Source organism: Rhinatrema bivittatum, chromosome 18 (genome assembly GCF_901001135.1).
Source record: "Rhinatrema bivittatum chromosome 18, aRhiBiv1.1, whole genome shotgun sequence".
NCBI lineage: Eukaryota > Metazoa > Chordata > Amphibia > Gymnophiona > Rhinatrematidae > Rhinatrema > Rhinatrema bivittatum.
Window position 1 is genome coordinate 2,533,842 of NC_042632.1, and position 17,428 is coordinate 2,551,269.

Sequence of the window (17,428 nt, forward strand, 5' to 3'; positions counted from 1 at the left end):
GCTCTGGTGGAATGGGCCTTGACTTGCAGAGGTGGAGGCTTCCCTGCCTCTACATAGGCCGCCTTGATTACTTCTTTGATCGAGCGGGCTAAGTTTGCCCGCGAGGCCGCTTCCCCTTGTTTCTTCCCGCTGTGAAGGACAAATAGGTGGTCCATCTTTCGTACAGATTCCAACCTTTCCAGGTATCGGACTAGGAGTCTGCCGACGTTAAGGTGGCGAAGAAGGTGAGAGTCTTCCTAGTTCTTATGCTCATCTGGAGATGGCAGCGAGATGGTTTGGTTTAGATGGAAATGAGAAACCACATTTGGAAGGAAGGAAGGGACAGTGCGTAGCTGTATTGATCCCGGTGTGAATCTGAGGAATGGTTCCAGACAGGATAGTGCTTGAAGTTCAGAGATGTGATGGGCTGAACATATTGCCTCTAGGAACGCAGTCTTCAAGGTTAGAAGCCTTAAAGAAGCCTTAGAGACAGTCCGTAGGTAGGTCTGAAGGAAGCTCCCGCTAGGAAATCTAGTACTAGATTGAGGTTCCATAGGGGTACCGGCCACTTTAGTGGTGGTCGGATTTGCTTAACACCTCTGAGGAAGCGGGAGACGTCTGGGTATGAAGATAGACTGATGCCGTCCCCTCTGAAGCAAGCCAACGCGGCAATTTGAACCTTGATGGAGTTGAGACACAACCCCTTCCATAAGCCGTCCTGCAGAAATTCCAGGATCATGTGGATTTTGACTGTCCGCAGAAGTATGTCACAGTCTTCACACCAGGCTTCGAATATTCTCCATATTCATAGAAACATAGAAATGATGGCAGAAGAAGACCAAATGGCCCATCCAGTCTGTCCAGCAAGCTTTCACACTTATTTTTTTTCTCATACTTATCTGTTACTCTTGGCCCTTATTAGTAACTTTTTGATTCTAGTTACCTTCCACCCCTGCCATTGATGTAGAGAGAAGTGCTGGAGCTGCATCTAAGTGAAGTATCTAGCTTAACTGGTTAGAGGTAGTAACTGCCGCAATAAACAAGCTACTCCCACGCTTATTTGTTTACCCAGCCTGTGCAATTCAGTTGTGTTGGTTGTTTTCATTATTCCCCCGTCGCTTAAACAGTGAGCTGCGCTGGATATGTATTCCAAGTGAAGTATCAGGCTTAATTGATTCGGGGTAGTAACCGCCACATAGAAACATAGAAATGACGGCAGAAGAAGACCAAACGGCCCATCCAGTCTGCCCAGCTAGTTTCGCACTTTTTTTTTCTCATACTTATCTGTTACTCTTGGCTCTTAGTAACCTTTTGTTTCTATTTCCCTTCCACCCGCACCATTAATGTAGAGAGCAGTGTTGGAACTACATCCAAATGAATATCTACCATAGTTAGGGGTAGTAACCGCTGCAATAAGCAAGCTACACCCATGCCTTTGTTTACCCAGACTATATAACTCAGTCCTTGTTGGTTATTGTCTGTATATAGATCCACCTTTCTACGTTCCCCCTGCCATTGAAGCAGAGAGCTATGTTGGATATGCGTGAAGTATCAGACTTCCTCCCCTGCCATAGAAGCAGAGAGCTGTGTTGGATATGCGTTGAAAGTGAAGTATCAGACTTTCTCCCCTGCCGTAGAAGCAGAGAGCTATGTTGGATTTGCTTGAAGTATTAGACTTCCTCCCCTGCCGTTGAAGCAGAGAGCTATGCTGGATGTGTGTTGAAAGTAAAGTATCAGACTTCCTCCCCTGCCGTAGAAGCAGAGAGCTATGTTGGATATGCGTGAAGTATCAGACTTCTCCCCTGCCGTTGAAGCAGAGAGCTATGCTGCATATGCATTGAAAGTAAAGTATGTGGCTTATTTAGTTTGGGGTAGTATCCGCCGTAACAAGCAAGCTACTCCCCGCTTTTTGTGAATGCAAATCCTTTTTTTCCACATTGCCTCATGCCGTTGAAGCATAGAGCAATGTTGGAGTCGCATTAACTGTGTGTATGTTTATTGAATAAGGGTATAATCTCCAGGCAGTAGCCGTCATTCCCGTGAGCCACCCACTCTTCATTCACGTCCTTTAGACTTGATGGATCCACAGTGTTTATCCCACGCCCCTTTGAAGTCCTTCACAGTTCTGGTCTTCACCACTTCCTCCAGAAGGGCATTCCAGGCATCCACCACCCTCTCCGTGAAGAAATACTTTGTGACATTGGTTCTGAGCCTCCTTGGAGCTTCAACTCGTGACCCCTGGTTTTGCAGATTTTTTTCCGATGGAAAAGGTTTGTCGTAGTCTTTGGATCGTTAAAACCTTTCAAGTATCTGAAAGTTTGAATCATATCAGCCCTGCTCCTCCTTTCTTCCAGGGTGTACATATTTAGATTCTTCAATCTCTCCTCATAAGTCATTCAATGAAGACCCTCCACCTTTCTGGTCACCCTTCTCTGGACCGCTTCCATCTTGTCTCTGTCTCTTTGGAGAATCGGTCTCCAGAACTGAACACAGTACTCCAGGTGAGGCCTCACCAAGGACCTGTACAAGGGGATAATCACTTCCCTTTTCTTACTCGATATTCCTCTCTGAATGCAGCCCAGCATTCTTCTGGCTTTTGCTATCGCCTTGTCACATTGTTTCGCTGACTTCAGATCATTAGACACAGTCACCCCAAGGTCTCTCTCCTGCTCCGTGCACATCAGCCTTCCCCCCCCCCCCCCCCCCAATCGAATACAGTTCATTCGGATTTCCTCTTCCCATATGCATGACTTTGCACTTCTTGGCATTGAATCTCAGCTGCCATATCTTCGAGCCACAACAAGCAAGCTACACCCCTGCTTATTTGTTTACCCAGACTATGTAATTCAGTACTTGTTAGTTGTTGCCTGAATATAAATCCTCTTTTCCTCTTTCCCCCCTGCCGTTGAAGCAGAAAGCTATGCTGGATATGCATTGAAAGTGAAGTATCAGTCTTATTTGGTTTGGGGTAGTAACCGCCGCAACAAGCAAGCTACTCCCCCGCTTTTTTGTGAATGCAAATCCTTTTTTCCACATTGCCTCATGCTGTTGAAGCATAGAGCAATGTTGGAGTCGCATTAACAGTGAGTATGTTTATTGAATAAGGGTATTAATCTCCAGGTAGTAGCTGTCATTCCCGCAAGCCACCCCCATATTCGTATGTAGGTTAGAGACGTGGAGAACTTGCTTGCTCAAAGCACCGCAGAAGAACAGGGCTCATTTTGGAGGTAAGGTTTTCTTTGTTTCTTCTTTAAATTTGGAGTTTGATTTTCTAACGCATGTGTGAAGTCCCGAACTGCTATGGAAATGGAAAAAAACTGGAGAGCAAAGCCTCATGCACAGGTATATGTAGTGCTGATGTCAGATTGAAATCTGACTCTTGTCTCCAACTGCAATCAGGAGCACACTCTACCCATTGGTCCTGAGTCCATCTGCTACACGCTAGGAAATAGAGATTAATCTAGCTACGTATTTGACTCTCCAGAAAGGCAAGCAGTTATTTAGCATGGCTACTTTATCCTGCTAGCTAGGAAAACATCTTTTATGGTAAACATAGAAACAAAGAAACATAGCAATGATGGCAGAAAAGGACCAAATGATCCACCCAGTCTGCCTAGCAAGCTTATGCACTGTGCAGGTTACCCTCATGCTTATCAATTTCCCAGACTGTAAAAGTCAAGGCCCTCGGATGCTATCCGAATCCAATTTTCCCCTAACTCCTGCCGTGGAAGCAGAGAGCAATGATGGAGCTACATCAAAAGTATCAGGCTTAATGATTAAGGGTAGTAAAACCTGCATCAGCAAGTTACCCCCCATGTTTATTTGTTCCCCAAACCATAAAAGTCAGAGCCCTCGTTTGTTGCTGTATGAATCCAATTCTCTTTTTCCCACTGCCATTGAAGCAGAAAGCAATGATGGAGTTGCATTAAGCCTTGATACTGTTATTTGTTAAGGGTAGCAACTGCCACACCAGCAAGTTACCCCCAGTTATCTCCATGCACTGTTTTCTTTAATTCTATCCTCTAGCCTTGAGGGATACACAGTGTTTAACCCATGCCCCTTTGAATTCCTTCACTATTTTCATCTTCACTACCTCCTCCAGAAGGGCATTCACCACCCTCTCCTTGAAGAAATATTTCCTGACACTGGTTCTGAGTCATCCTCCCTGGAGTTTTATTTCATGACCTCTAGTTCTATTGACTTCTTTCCAATGAAAAAGATTTGACAATTGTGCATCATTAAAACCTTTCAGGTTTGTATCATATAAGAACATAAGAACATGCCATACTGGGTCAGACCAAGGGTCCATCAAGCCCAGCGTCCTGTTTCCAACAGTGGCCAATCCAGGCCATAAGAACTTGGCAAGTACCCAAAAACTAAGTCTATTCCATGTTACCATTGCTAATGGCAGTGGCTATTCTCTAAGTGAACTTAATAGCAGGTAATGGACTTTTTCTCCAAGAACTTATCCAATCCTTTTTTAAACACAGCTATACTAACTGCACTAACCACATCCTCTGGCAACAAATTCCAGAGTTTAATTGTGCGTTGAGTAAAAAAGAACTTTCTCCGATTAGTTTTAAATGTGCCACACTCTAACTTCATGGAGTGCCCCTAGTCTTTCTATTATCCGAAAGAGTAAATAACCGATTCACATCTACCCGTTCTAGACCTCTCATGATTTTAAACATCTCTATCATATCGCCCCTCAGCCGTCTCTTCTCCAAGCTGAAAAGTCCTAACTTCTTTAGTCTTTCCTCATAGGAGAGCTGTTCCATTCCCCTTATCATTTTGGTAGCCCTTCTCTGTACCTTCTCCATTGCAATTATATCTTTTTTGAGATGTGGCGACCAGAATTGTACACAGTATTCACGGTGCAGTCTCACCATGCTCCTCCTCTTCTAGGGTATACATATTCATATCCTTCAGCCTCTCCTCATTAGACTTCCAATGCTGACCCTCACTAATTTGGTCACTCTTCTTTGGACCGCCTCTATCCTGGTCTTTATCCTTTTTGAGATACGGGCACCAGTACTGAACACAGTACTCTAGGTGAGGCCTCACCAAGGACCTATACAAGGGCATTATCACCTCTTTTTTCTTACTGGTTATTTCTCTATCTATGCAGCCTAGCATTCTTCTGGCTTTACCTATCTTCTACTTGGCTTTGTTCTGAACTTAGAATTTATAAACCTTCCAGGGATCTTAGATCAAAAGGAAAAAATCTTTTGGAAGTCCCTACAGTAAAAAAGGCCATCTTGAATGTCACCAGACAAAGAGCATTCTCAGTTGCGGGACCTATACTGTGGAACGCCTTGCCAGACCCCCTAAGGCAAATTTACAATAAAAAAGAATTTTAAAAAGCCCTCAAAACTCATTTTTTCTATGAAGCCTTCAGTAATCTATATACGGTTTAGACCTTAGATAGGTTAGTTGCTTAGCTGTTGAATCATAATCAAATAAGCTCTGTAAACTGTTTTGTTTTAATTATCTATTTATAATTTAATTGTTATAGTTAATCTTATTTCTTATTTTGTTTTGTTGAATATTGATCATGATGTTTAATGTAATTTTACCTTTGTTTTTTTTCTTAGTTTTATCTCATTTGTGTTCTTATTTTATTTTCAGTTTTATTTAATTTTATTTTATTTCTATAAAATTTACGTTATTTTAATTTTATTTTGAAAAATATTGTAAACCGCTTCGGTCATCTCTCGTATTTGGTGAAACGGTATATAAATGTATTAAATAAATAAATAAAATAATTTCCTTTTCACATTGCTTTGCTGCCTTCAGATCATCAGACACTATCACACCAAGGTCCCTCTCCCTATCTGTGCGCATTAGTCTTTCACCGCCTATCACATACAGCTCTTTTGGATTGCTGCACCCCAGATGCATGTCTCTGCAATTCTTGGCACTGAATCCCAGCTGCCAAATCTTCGACCACTCTTCTAGCTTTCTTAACTCACTTCTCATTCTCTTTACTCCTTTAGGCCGATCTTAGAATCATCCGCAAATAGACAAACTTTACCTTCTATTCCTTCCGCCAGTTCGCTCACAAAGATATTGAACAGAACCAGTCCCAAAACTGATTCCTGTGGCACTCCACTTAACACTGTTCTTTCTTCAAAGTAGATTCCATTTACCAATTCACGGTGTCTCCTGTCAGTCAACCAGTTTGCAAGAGACACTACTACTTTGGCACCTACTCCCAAGCCTTTCATTTTGTTCACAAGTCTCCTATGTGGGACAGTATCAAAAGCTTTACTAAAATACAAGTAAAGCACATCCAGCATTCTTCCCTAATCCAATCCTCTGGTCACCCAATCAAAAAAATCAGATTTGTCTCTCAGGACCTTCCCCCTGATGAATCCATGCTGCCTCAGGTCAAGCAATCCACTGGATTGTAGATAGTTCACTATCTTTTTCTTCAGCAGAGTCTCCATTAATTTTCCCACCACCGAAGTGGTCACCACCAGCATGACCCCAGCCGCTCTTCTCCAATCTTGTGGCATTACCAGGGCTCTATTGAACAGGTTCTTCAGCAGACCCGCCAGCACATCTCTGAGCTCCCTCAGGATCCTGGGATGTACCTCCTCCAGCCCCAAGGCCTTGTCCACTCAGTCTTCCTAGCTCTTCTCATACACTCTCTTCTGTAAAAGAAGTATTGTCTACTCCATCCCCATCCACACTCTTGTCAACTAGAGATGGTGCTTCTCCGAACTGAAGCATTTGTTTAATATTTTGGCCATTTCTTTGTCTCTCTCCATACATTGTCACCTTTCAATTTCACTATACCACTTCGGACCTTTTTTCTTTCTCTGATATATCTGAAAAATGTTTGGCACCTCGCTTTACCTATTTGGCAATCCTTTCTTCTGCCTGACTTTTTGCTTTCTTGATTTCTTTCTTCATCTCCCTCATTTTCACCAGATAGTCTTCCCTGTGTTTCTCTTTTTGGGATCCTTTATATGACTTGAATGCTGCTTTTTTTGCCTTTATTTTATCAGCCATGTCCTTTGAGCACCAGATCAGTTTCTTATTTCTTTTACTTTTGTTTACTTTTCTAACATATAGATTTGTTGCCTCCATAATTGCTTCTTTTAGTTTGACCCACTGTTGTTCCACCTCTCTCATTTTCTCCCAGTCTTCCAGTTCCACCTCCAGGTACGTATCCATTTTGACAAATAATACGGACAAAGTCCGTATTATTAAAATTCAAAACTCGGGTCTTTGTGCAACTCCTCTGTATCTTATTTCCGATATCAAACCATACTGTTTGATGATCACTGGTGCTCTGGTGGGCACCCACCCAGACATTAGAGACATTATCCCCATTAGTGAGCACTAGGTTGAGTATAACTCCCTCCCTTGTGGGTTCCATTACCATTTGTTTGAACAGAACCCGTTGAACGGCATCCACCATCTTTCTACTTCTGGTAGATTCCGCAGAAGGGATGTCTTCAACCAGATCTGTCTATTTTTTTTTATTTATTTAATAACTTTTATATACCGACGAACGTTGGGAACATCTCGCCGGTTTACATATAACAGAACTTAGCAACAGGCTTTACAATTATTGCATAATTAAATAAGGAACATTAAGAACATACAAATAACAGATTAGATTATACAAGTAGAAATTAGCAAAGTGGGATACGAGCAAGAGGTTATCTAAAAAGGGGGGGGGGCGGGGGAGATTCTGGTATATAGGAGGGTATCCACACTTAAATGTCTATAGATGTCTAGTTATAGATGTCTATAGATGTCTAGTTATAGATGTCTAGTTCTTCCATTTGAGTCAGAGGCCTGTAAACCACTCCAGTAAAAATGTATGTACCATCTTCTTTTTTTAGAATGGCCCATAATACTTCTTTACTTACCCCACATTCCTTACAGTTCAGATGCTTGAATATGGTGACCTAAGGAGCTACACCTTCCCCTTTTTCTGTCCTCTCTGTCCTTCCTTAACAAGTTATAGCCTGGTATAGCCGTATCCTAATCATGAGACTCAGCGAACCAGGTCTCTGTAACAGCAACTATGTCCAAGTCCACTTCCTCCATTAAGGCCTGCAGGTCTGGGATTTTATTGCCCAGACTACAAGCACTTGTAGTCAAATGCCTCAAATCTGCTATCATCAAACCAATCCTCAAAAAGAACAACCTAGATCCAGAAATCCTCACCAACCACCGCCCTATATCAAACATTTCATTCCTGGCCAAAACCATTGAAAAAGTTGTACACACTCAACTAGATGATTATCTGGAGACAAACAACATCCTACATCCATCCCAATATGGATTTAGAAAAATCCTAAATACAGAATCTCTCCTCATCTCCCTAAATGACATTATCATCAGAGGCTTTGACAAAGGTGAAAAATACCTACTCATACTCCTTGACCTATCAGCCGCTTTTGACACAGTAAACCACAATATACTGTTAGAACGACTGTCAAACATTGGCCTTTCTGGTACTACATTACAATGGTTCTCGTCCTACCTCTCTGATCGTTCATACCAAGTAGTGATCAACAACACCCCATCAAAAATGATTGACCTCAAAACTGGAGTTCCACAAGGTTCAGCCTTATCCGCTACCCTCTTCAACATTTACCTCAAACCCATCTGCCAACTACTAAAAGATCATGGAATCTCACATTTCCTCTACGCTGATGACATTCAGCTTCTAATTCCCATTCAAAACTCAATTGAAGACGCATACAAAAAAACATCAGATCTACTTATCTCAATCAAGCACTTACTAAACTCCCTGAAACTCATAATCAACTTCGACAAAACTGAAATCATACTCATGGATAAAAAACCCAATCCAACTCCGCCACCCCTTACAATCCTAGATAAACAAATGACAACGATAATCCCTACCACCCATACCAGGAACCTTGGAGTTACCATCGATGCCGAACTCTCTTTCAAACCCCACATTGTAAATAAAACGAAAGAAGGATACCACAAGCTACTAACCCTAAGACACATAAAGCCATTTCTCAAACCTTCTGACTTCAGAACCGTCCTCCAACTGCTTATTTTCTCCACCTTCGATTACTGCAACTCATTACTTATTGGAATCCCTTCATCATCCCTCAAACCACTCCAAATACTGCAGAACTCAGCTGCCAGAATCCTTACCGGAAAAAAAAGAAACAAACACATTACACCCATTTTAACCTCTCTTCACTGGCTTCCTATTTCTGCACGAATTACCTACAAATCTATGACCATCATTCATAAAATCTTAAATGATGATCTTCATGGTCTAAAAGGCTTAAACATAACCCCCCAAAACCCACAAAGAAACCTACGCTCCAACAACACAGGATTCCTAAACATCCCCACCTTAAGAGACGCTCATCTTTCAACTACGCGAGAAAGAACTCACTCCCACCGGATCTTCGTATAGAACCTTGCCACACTACGTTCAAAAAGAAGCTAAAGACCTGGCTTTTCGCACAAGCATTCCCGGACATCTAAGAGTCGAAAGAATACAATCTCTGTATTTTACCAAAGGATAGACTTTGAACCACCTCCCCCTGTACATAGGTTTGTACATAGTTTTCCCAGCAGCATTATCAAAACAAATTGGACATGCTAAACACATGTCGTTTCTATAGTTTCTTCCTATAATCCCTGTTATGCCCACCTCTTTATCTGTTACCTGTTTGAAGTGTTTTTCTCGTTTCAATGTAAATCGCCCTGCGAGGCGTTAGTTTCATTTCCTTGTAAACCGAGGTGATATGTATTTTATACAGGAACCCCGGTATATAAAAACTAATAAATAAATAAATAAATAAAAGAGCATTTTCCATTGCTTCCCCCAAAACTTGGAAAACCCTACCCATAGAACTGAGGACCCAGCACATCAAAAAAACATTTAAAAAAGACCTAAAAACATTTTTATTCCGCAAACTCTATTCTAACTGACACCTGATCATCCCAGTACTCAACAGAACTCGCAAGCATAATCCTCCTCCTTCATGCTCTCCTGATGTACCCTCCTTTTCTACCCCTCCCTGCTCACTCCCTTGATCCGTTAAGTTCTTTGAAAATGTTCTCCGCAATATTCTGTTATTCAACGACTAAGAAAATATGTTGATTGTTCACAATCAACATATTTTCACAAACATATTGTTCACAAACCCTACTGTTCCCAACTACTATGTTAACTCCATTTGATTGTAAGATAATTGCATATGTTGGATGATAATTGCAGATTTGTAAACCGTTATGATGGCTCTACCGAATAACGGTACATAAAACCCTACAAATAAATAAATAAATAAAATAGCTTTCCAGCTCATTTCCCTAGGATTGCTGCTCTTCTTAGTCATCTTTTTTGCTATTTTGAGCTGATTGACTTTGCTTTCTTCTCCAAATTCTTGTCGTGCTTGGGGATGACATGGCAATTTCATTGGCCATCTCCTACCATCCCCCACTTTCTAGTTTAAATGCCTCACGGTATATGGTCTGACTTTCTCACTTAGCATCCTCTTTCCGGCCAAGGACAAATGTAGACCATCCTTACAGTATAACCTTTTAATGTTCCATACACTGCTCCATCCACCAATGTAACCAAAACCACTTGATTTATACCATGCTTTGAGCCAAGCACTGAAGTTATCTATACGGCAGAGCCTTTCCTTCCCCTTTCCATGAACAAATAATACTTCTGAAAATGCAATTGTCTTTGCCATGTGTCTAATCTTCATCCCTAGGTTTTGGAAATCTTTCTGAACTGCAAGGATAGCATGCCTAGCAAGGTCATTAGTCCCCAGATGGATGATAACATTGATACTGGAGTCTCTACTTAATTCTGTAATTGCATTGACTATCTGGTTGGCATTTCTACTAGCTGAGGATCCTGAAAGGCATTTAACTGTTGTGTCCTCTACAAATTACCCCCAAATTGGTTCTTCTAATGATTGAGTCTCCCAGCAGAAGCTTCCTTTATGACCTTTGATAATGTTTAAAGGTTTCTGGGTACACAGATTGACTACATCCCTTTCAGATATCATCTCATTTTCTATTCCTGGAGTTTCTTCATTATCCAATGCAGAAAAGGTATTATGGAGTGAAGCTGTCTTCACTCTATCAACCTTCTCCTCTCCAGCATCAACCTTGTCCTCAGCACTTCCAAAACTGAGCTCCTTTTCATCTCTCCCAATGACTGCAACCCCCTCGTCAGCAAACCCATCATCCCATCAGTGAACCACATGACAGACCTAGGAGCTGTTTTAGAAACCCAAATGAATTTCAAAAAATTCATAAACACCACAAAAGAATGCTTCTATAAGCTACATGTTCTAAAACAGCTTAGACCCCTCTTACACCATCATGACTACCGCTCAGTCCTCCAGGCCATACTGTTCTCAAAAATTGACTACTGTAATGCTTTACTCCTCGGCCTTCCTGCCTCCACTACTAAACCATTACAGATGATCCAGAACTCCGCAGCTCGGATCTTAACCAATTCAAGGCGAAGAGACCATATCACCCCTATCCTCAAAAACCTACACTGGCTTCCCATCAACTACAGAATCCTGTTTAAGACCTTGACCATTATCCATAAAACCATCTACCTTCAATCTTCACTCCAAATCAAAATTCCGCTCAACCCTCACTCCTCTGCGAGACCGATCAGGTCGGCATATAAAGGATCACTTCACGAACCCCCCACGAAATCCTCACTTCACCCCTCCATTAGGAAACGTGCACTGTCCACTGCCGGACGCGCCCAATGGAATTCATTACCACCAGAGCTCCGACAGGAACAATGCCCTTTCACCTTCAGAAAGAAATTGAAAACATGGCTTTTCAAACTTGCCTTCCCCTAACCAATTTCATAATCTCCTGTCAGACCTACTTTGTTCCACTATAATCTCAGGAACTCTGGCTGCCCTCTTGCTCCAACCTATTATCAGGCAAGCCACCCCGATAGATTCTCAGCCCCTCCCCCCTTCACACTCTCCCTTGGTCTTTCCCCACACACACACACATCCCCGACCTCCGACCCGTCCCTTCCAACCCTTAACACCTCCAACGTTTTTACATCAATCCCGTATAGATTTACTCACCCCTGAAGAACTAAGTGTTTGATTTCCTACATGGTTACTCGCCAAGTTAATTTTATAAACTACTTATTGTTTATACTATAGTAACACTATGTTAGCTAATTCTTCCTTGCTCTCTTGTCCTGAATTGCATTACCCTGTTTTTTGTAACTTCCTCCTATACTTTTGGTTACCCCATGTTCTGCTGTAAACCGGTACGATAAGATATTTATCTTGAGCATCGGTATATTAAAAGATTCTAAATAAATAAATGTAAGAGTAACAGTGGGGAGAGTGGGTATCTTTTCATCATAGGCCTTTTTCTGCCAGAGCCCACTGTAATCCATTTATTTCTGGGCTTCTGAATCCTGGATATCTGACTTCTTTTATTTATTTATTTTTAACTTTTATATACCGACATTCTTGCATTAAATGCAAATCATGCCGGTTTACAGTGAAACAGAAAAAGCAGGAAAAAATTCCTTAGTCGAATACAATGAAACAGCTTAGTTAACAAAGGAAACATAAAAATAAATTTTTACATATACACAAAGGTTTGCACGAAGGGGTGCACAAAGGAGAGAGCCCCTTTGTCGCACCCCTTCGGCGCGCGATGCCCGGCGCGCGACGCCTGGTGTTGAGGCTGTCTTAACTGTCCGATGTTAGTGACATCATGGGGGGGCGGGTCTAATAATCGCAGCATTTACATCGCTGCTTCTTTCCAGTTCCAGGTGAAGATCAAGCTGTTTCCTTCACTTCCCCTCCCATGACTGTGGGGTGAGAAGCGCTGCAGGGTGCCCCTTGATGTTATCTGGCTTCCCACACGCGATGCCTGGTGTTGAGGCTGTCTTAACTGTCTGATGTTAGTGATGTCATGGGGGGGTGGGTCTAATGATCGCAGCATTTACATCGCTGCTTCTTTCCAGTTCCAGGTGAAGATCAAGCTGTTTCCTTCACTTCCCCTCCCATGACTGTGGGGTGAGAAGCGCTGCAGGGTGCCCCTTGATGTTATCTGGCTTCCCACACGCGACTCCTGATGTTGAGGCTGTCTTAACTGTCCGATGTTAGTGATGTCATTGGGGGGGCGGGTCTAATGATCACAGTACTTACATTGCTGCTTCTTTCCAGTTCCAGGTGAAGATCAAGCTGTTTCCTTCACTTCCCCTCCCATGACTGTGGGGTGAGAAGCGCTGATGTTATCTGGCTTCCCACACGCGACGCCTGGTGTTGAGGCTTTTTGTGGGAGTGGGGGTGGATATTCAAGATGCTGCACAGTTAGGGAAATTGGGTGGGAAGGAACAAACATCACTTGTAGATACCAGCCTTTTTTAAATTAACAAACACAGTATTTAATAGAGACTAGCAATATCAAAACTTGTTAAAATAGAGATTTCAAAGCACCCAATACATAAATTCAGAAATATCACCAAGAAAGCAAGCAATCTAAAATATGGCTAACTTTAAATTTTTCAACTTAACTAGCCACAAGAATAGGTAACAAACTTGCTTTTTTTGTCAATAAGAGCGCTGAATTTGCCACGATATGTGGGGAGTCCCAAGCTGAGGGTTGCAACCCGATCTCTAACATGGAACGTAAACTACAATAAGAAAAGGTTACACAAAACTATTTGCCTGAATTTACAGACAGTTCTTGAGAACTGTTTAGACAGTAGTGGGACATAAAGATGTGAACAGTTGACCATGTTGAAGCTTTGTAGATGTCTTTGAGAGGTACTTCTCGCAAATGGGAAACAGAAGACGCCATAGCTCACACTTGATGAGCTTTAAGAGTCTGTGATTTGCAAGCCTGCTGAAGCGTAGCAGTGCTGAATGCATTCCCAGCTCTTTGTTTCAAATCTAACAGACTTGGAATAGCAGTCGCCAAATGCACAAAGAGCTGGGAAGTTTGGCGATATGGCAGAATTCTTTTCTTATAGAAGGCCAGAGCTCTTTTGCAATCTAATGTATTTTATTTATTTACTTAGTTTTATATACCGAACATTCGAGTTAACTTCATGTCGGTTTACAGAGAAACATAATAAAGGCATGCCATTAATCATTTTCACTTAAAATAAACATTCAAATTCTATTATAAATAAATATAATAACTATCATGCATAAAATAAAATTAAGTAGGAAATTAAAATAAGAGAAAGCAAATAAATACAGTTTAATTAAAAGAAACAGAAACAGTGCATTTTTTGGAATTTCAACGAAGGAATAGAAATTGTCGTGTATCAAAAAAAATTTAAATCAAGCATACAATACATATTACAAAATAATAAACTACAATATAAATATTGAAATGCAACCAATCAAGAATAATAAGATCAAATAAAATAAATAAAATAATAAAACGAACTCCTAAAAATGCACTTAAGCCGTGGGAGAGTAAATTGGAATCAAATTGCTAGCCTGTCTAGTTGAAAGCCTGATCAAACAGCCATGTTTTCAGTTGTTTTTTAAATGACTGTAAGTTTGATTCTAATCTAATATTGAGCGGAAGCGAATTCCAGAGTTTAGGCCCTGCCAGAGAGAGGGCCCATTCCCTTACTGCATTTAAATGGGCTGACTTGGGTGAAGGGATGGAGAGAAGTGCTTTATCTTGAGATCTTAAATTGCGTTGTAGAGTGTGCATATGAAGAGAAGTGTTTAACCAATCTATGTTGTCACCATATTCAGTTTTATGAATCAGTATCAAGCATTTGTATTGGATGCAGAAATAGACTGGTAACCAGCGAAGGTCCATCAACACAGGAGAGATATGATCGTATTTTCTCGTATTTGTCAAAAGGCGCGCTGCTGCATTCTGTAAAAGTTGCATAGGACGGATGGTAGATGAAGGCAGGCCTAGAAAAAGCACGTTAGAATAATCAAGCTTAGATAATAGAAGCGCTTGAGGGACTGTTAGAAAGTCCCCACTATGGAGTAAAGTTTTCAGTTTCTTTAGTGTTTGCAACTTATAGAAACCATCTTTAACTATGGCTTTAATGAAGGTTTTTAGATTAAGTTCACTGTCCAAATAATATCCAAGGTCCCTAGCTTCCTGACTAATAATATGTGGAGGATGGATAAAACTAATATCAGTCAAAACTTTCTCTGTTACTTTGTTACAGATAAGAAGAATTTCAGTTTTGGAATTGTTGACAGGGACATGAGTAAGTAGTTGTTTTATGGAAGAAAAGTAGACATCCCAAACTTTGAGTTTTTTTGGAAGGAGTCTTGAAGAATTTGGACATCCATCCGCATAGATAAAGTGGACTAATCCTAAACCGGCCAGGAGTTTATACAGGGGGGCCATATAAATGTTAAATAAAGTGGGTGATAACGAGGATTTATTTATTTATTTAGAGTTTTTCTATACCGGCATTCATGATAAATCACATCATGCTGGTTTACATTTAACAGGGGTGTGTATGAAACTGAACATGGAACAGGTGAAGAAAGAACAATGAAGTTACAATAAAACAGGGCTGATCAACTAGGAGAGGAAGGAGAAGATGGAATTCCATATCGCTGGTCCTGCTGTAGAAAAGGCCCGGTCTCTGAATGTTAGGTGCTGTGTGGTTTTGGTGTGTGGTACATGAAGTGATCCTCTGTAGGCTTCTCTAATGGGTCTGGTAGAAGAGTGTCGTCTGAGAGGGATTTGTAGGTTGAGATGGGCACGTTGGTATATGGCTTTGTAGATCATTGTGATGGATTTATGAAGAATCCTGAAATGTATAGGCAGCCAGTGTAAGATTTTGAGGATGGGGGTGATGTGGTCTCTTCTCCTCGTGTTTGTCAGAATTCTGGCGGCTGTGTTTTGGATCATCTGAAGCGGTTTAGTAGAGGATGATGATGGGAGACCTAATAAAATAGAGTTGCAATAATCAATCTTAGAGAAGATTATTGCTTGAAGAACCGTTCTGAAATCCAGGAAGTGAAGGAGAGGTTTTATTCTTTTCAGAACCTGTAATTTATAAAAGCAGTCCTTTGTTGTTTGGTTGATGAATGATTTTAAATTTAGAAGATCGTCAATTAATACTCCTAAGTCTCTTGCTTGGGTGATGAGAAGGTTGTCTGGCGGACTCGAGGTGATGTTACTGTTTTCCGGGGATATAAGTAGGAGTTCACTCTTCAAGGTGTTTAGAATCAGGTTTAAGCTAGCGAGGAGGCTGTTAATTTCTCGAAGGCAGTTTTCCCAATATTCAAGAGTTTTAGCAATGTTTTCTTTAAGGGGGATCAGGATCTGTACATCGTCGGCGTATAGGAAGTGTTTTAGATTCAGTTTGGTTAACAGCTGGCACAGTGGAAAAAGGTAAATGTTAAAGAGGGTCGGTGATAGGGAAGAACCCTGGGGAACTCCCAGGGGGGAGTTATAGCGGATGGATTCTTTACTGTGAATTCTAACCTTGTAACCTCTGTTGCTAAGGAATGTTTTGAACCATGCAAATGCAGTTCCTGTTATTCCAATGTCAGACAGCTGGTTTAGTAGGATGGAATGGTTAACGGTGTCAAATGCTGCCGAGAGGTCAAGGAGAATCAATAGGAAAGATTGACCTTTATCCAGGCCCATGATGAGGTGGTCTGTCAGGAATATGAGTAAGGTTTCTGTGCTTGATGCTTTACGGAACCCATATTGGTTGGGGAACAGAATTTTATGATCTTCAATATAATCAGACAGTTGTACAATAACTAATTTCTCCATGATCTTGGCTATGAATGGGAGATTTGAAATCGGACGAAAGTTGTTAGGATCTTTAGGGTCCAGATTTGGTTTTTTTAGGAGAGGTTTGAGGGAGGCCAATTTCAAGTCGTCCGGGAAGATTCCCTGAGATAGAGAACAATTTATGATGTCGGCCAGTGTATTGGAGATGGTGTCGGGAATTAGCAGGAGAAGTCTAGTAGGGACTTGGTTAAAAGGATGGGAGGAAGGTTTCATTTTCTTTAGTACTGATTGGATATCTGAGGCGGTGATGGGTTCGAATGAGTCCAGAGAGAAACCTTTGTTGGAAGGAAGATATGCACTGGTAGGAGAGGTGGTGCTAGTAGGCACCTGTGTGAGGAGTTTAGCAATTTTGTTTTGAAAGAAAAAAGCCAACTCGTCGGCTTTGGCTTGTGCTTGAATGCTGGGGATCTCGGGAGTGTTGATTTGTGCTAGTTGGGATACGTAGGCAAAAAGGACTTTAGCGTCGAAGATGAGGTCATGGATCTTGTGAGCGTAGAAATCCCTTTTTGCTCTTAAGGTGGAGTTCTTGTAGTGGTGAAGTGCGAGTTTATAGGCGACGATCGTGCTGGGGCAGGGAGCTTTGCGCCATTTACTCTCTAACTGTCTTAGACTCTGTTTTAGTTTTCGAAGGTCATTGGTGAACCACGGTTGTCTTTTGCAGGCG

General features: G+C 41.5%; 1 protein-coding gene across 4 annotated transcripts in view; it reads right to left on the minus strand.

Annotated features, from left to right (window-relative positions):
* Positions 1-17,428, minus strand: part of RUFY1 (RUN and FYVE domain containing 1) — a 653,398-nt gene that overhangs the window by 580,888 nt on the left and 55,082 nt on the right. For 3 of the 4 annotated variants that reach the window (XR_003853338.1, XM_029583264.1, XM_029583261.1), the window contains exon 1: positions 13,164-13,222. The exons of the other annotated variant lie outside the window; for it this stretch is intronic. The gene's annotated coding sequence lies outside the window, so the exon portion shown is untranslated. Of the gene's footprint in view, positions 1-13,163; positions 13,223-17,428 lie in introns of those variants that run through there. 4 annotated transcript variants of the gene reach the window in all.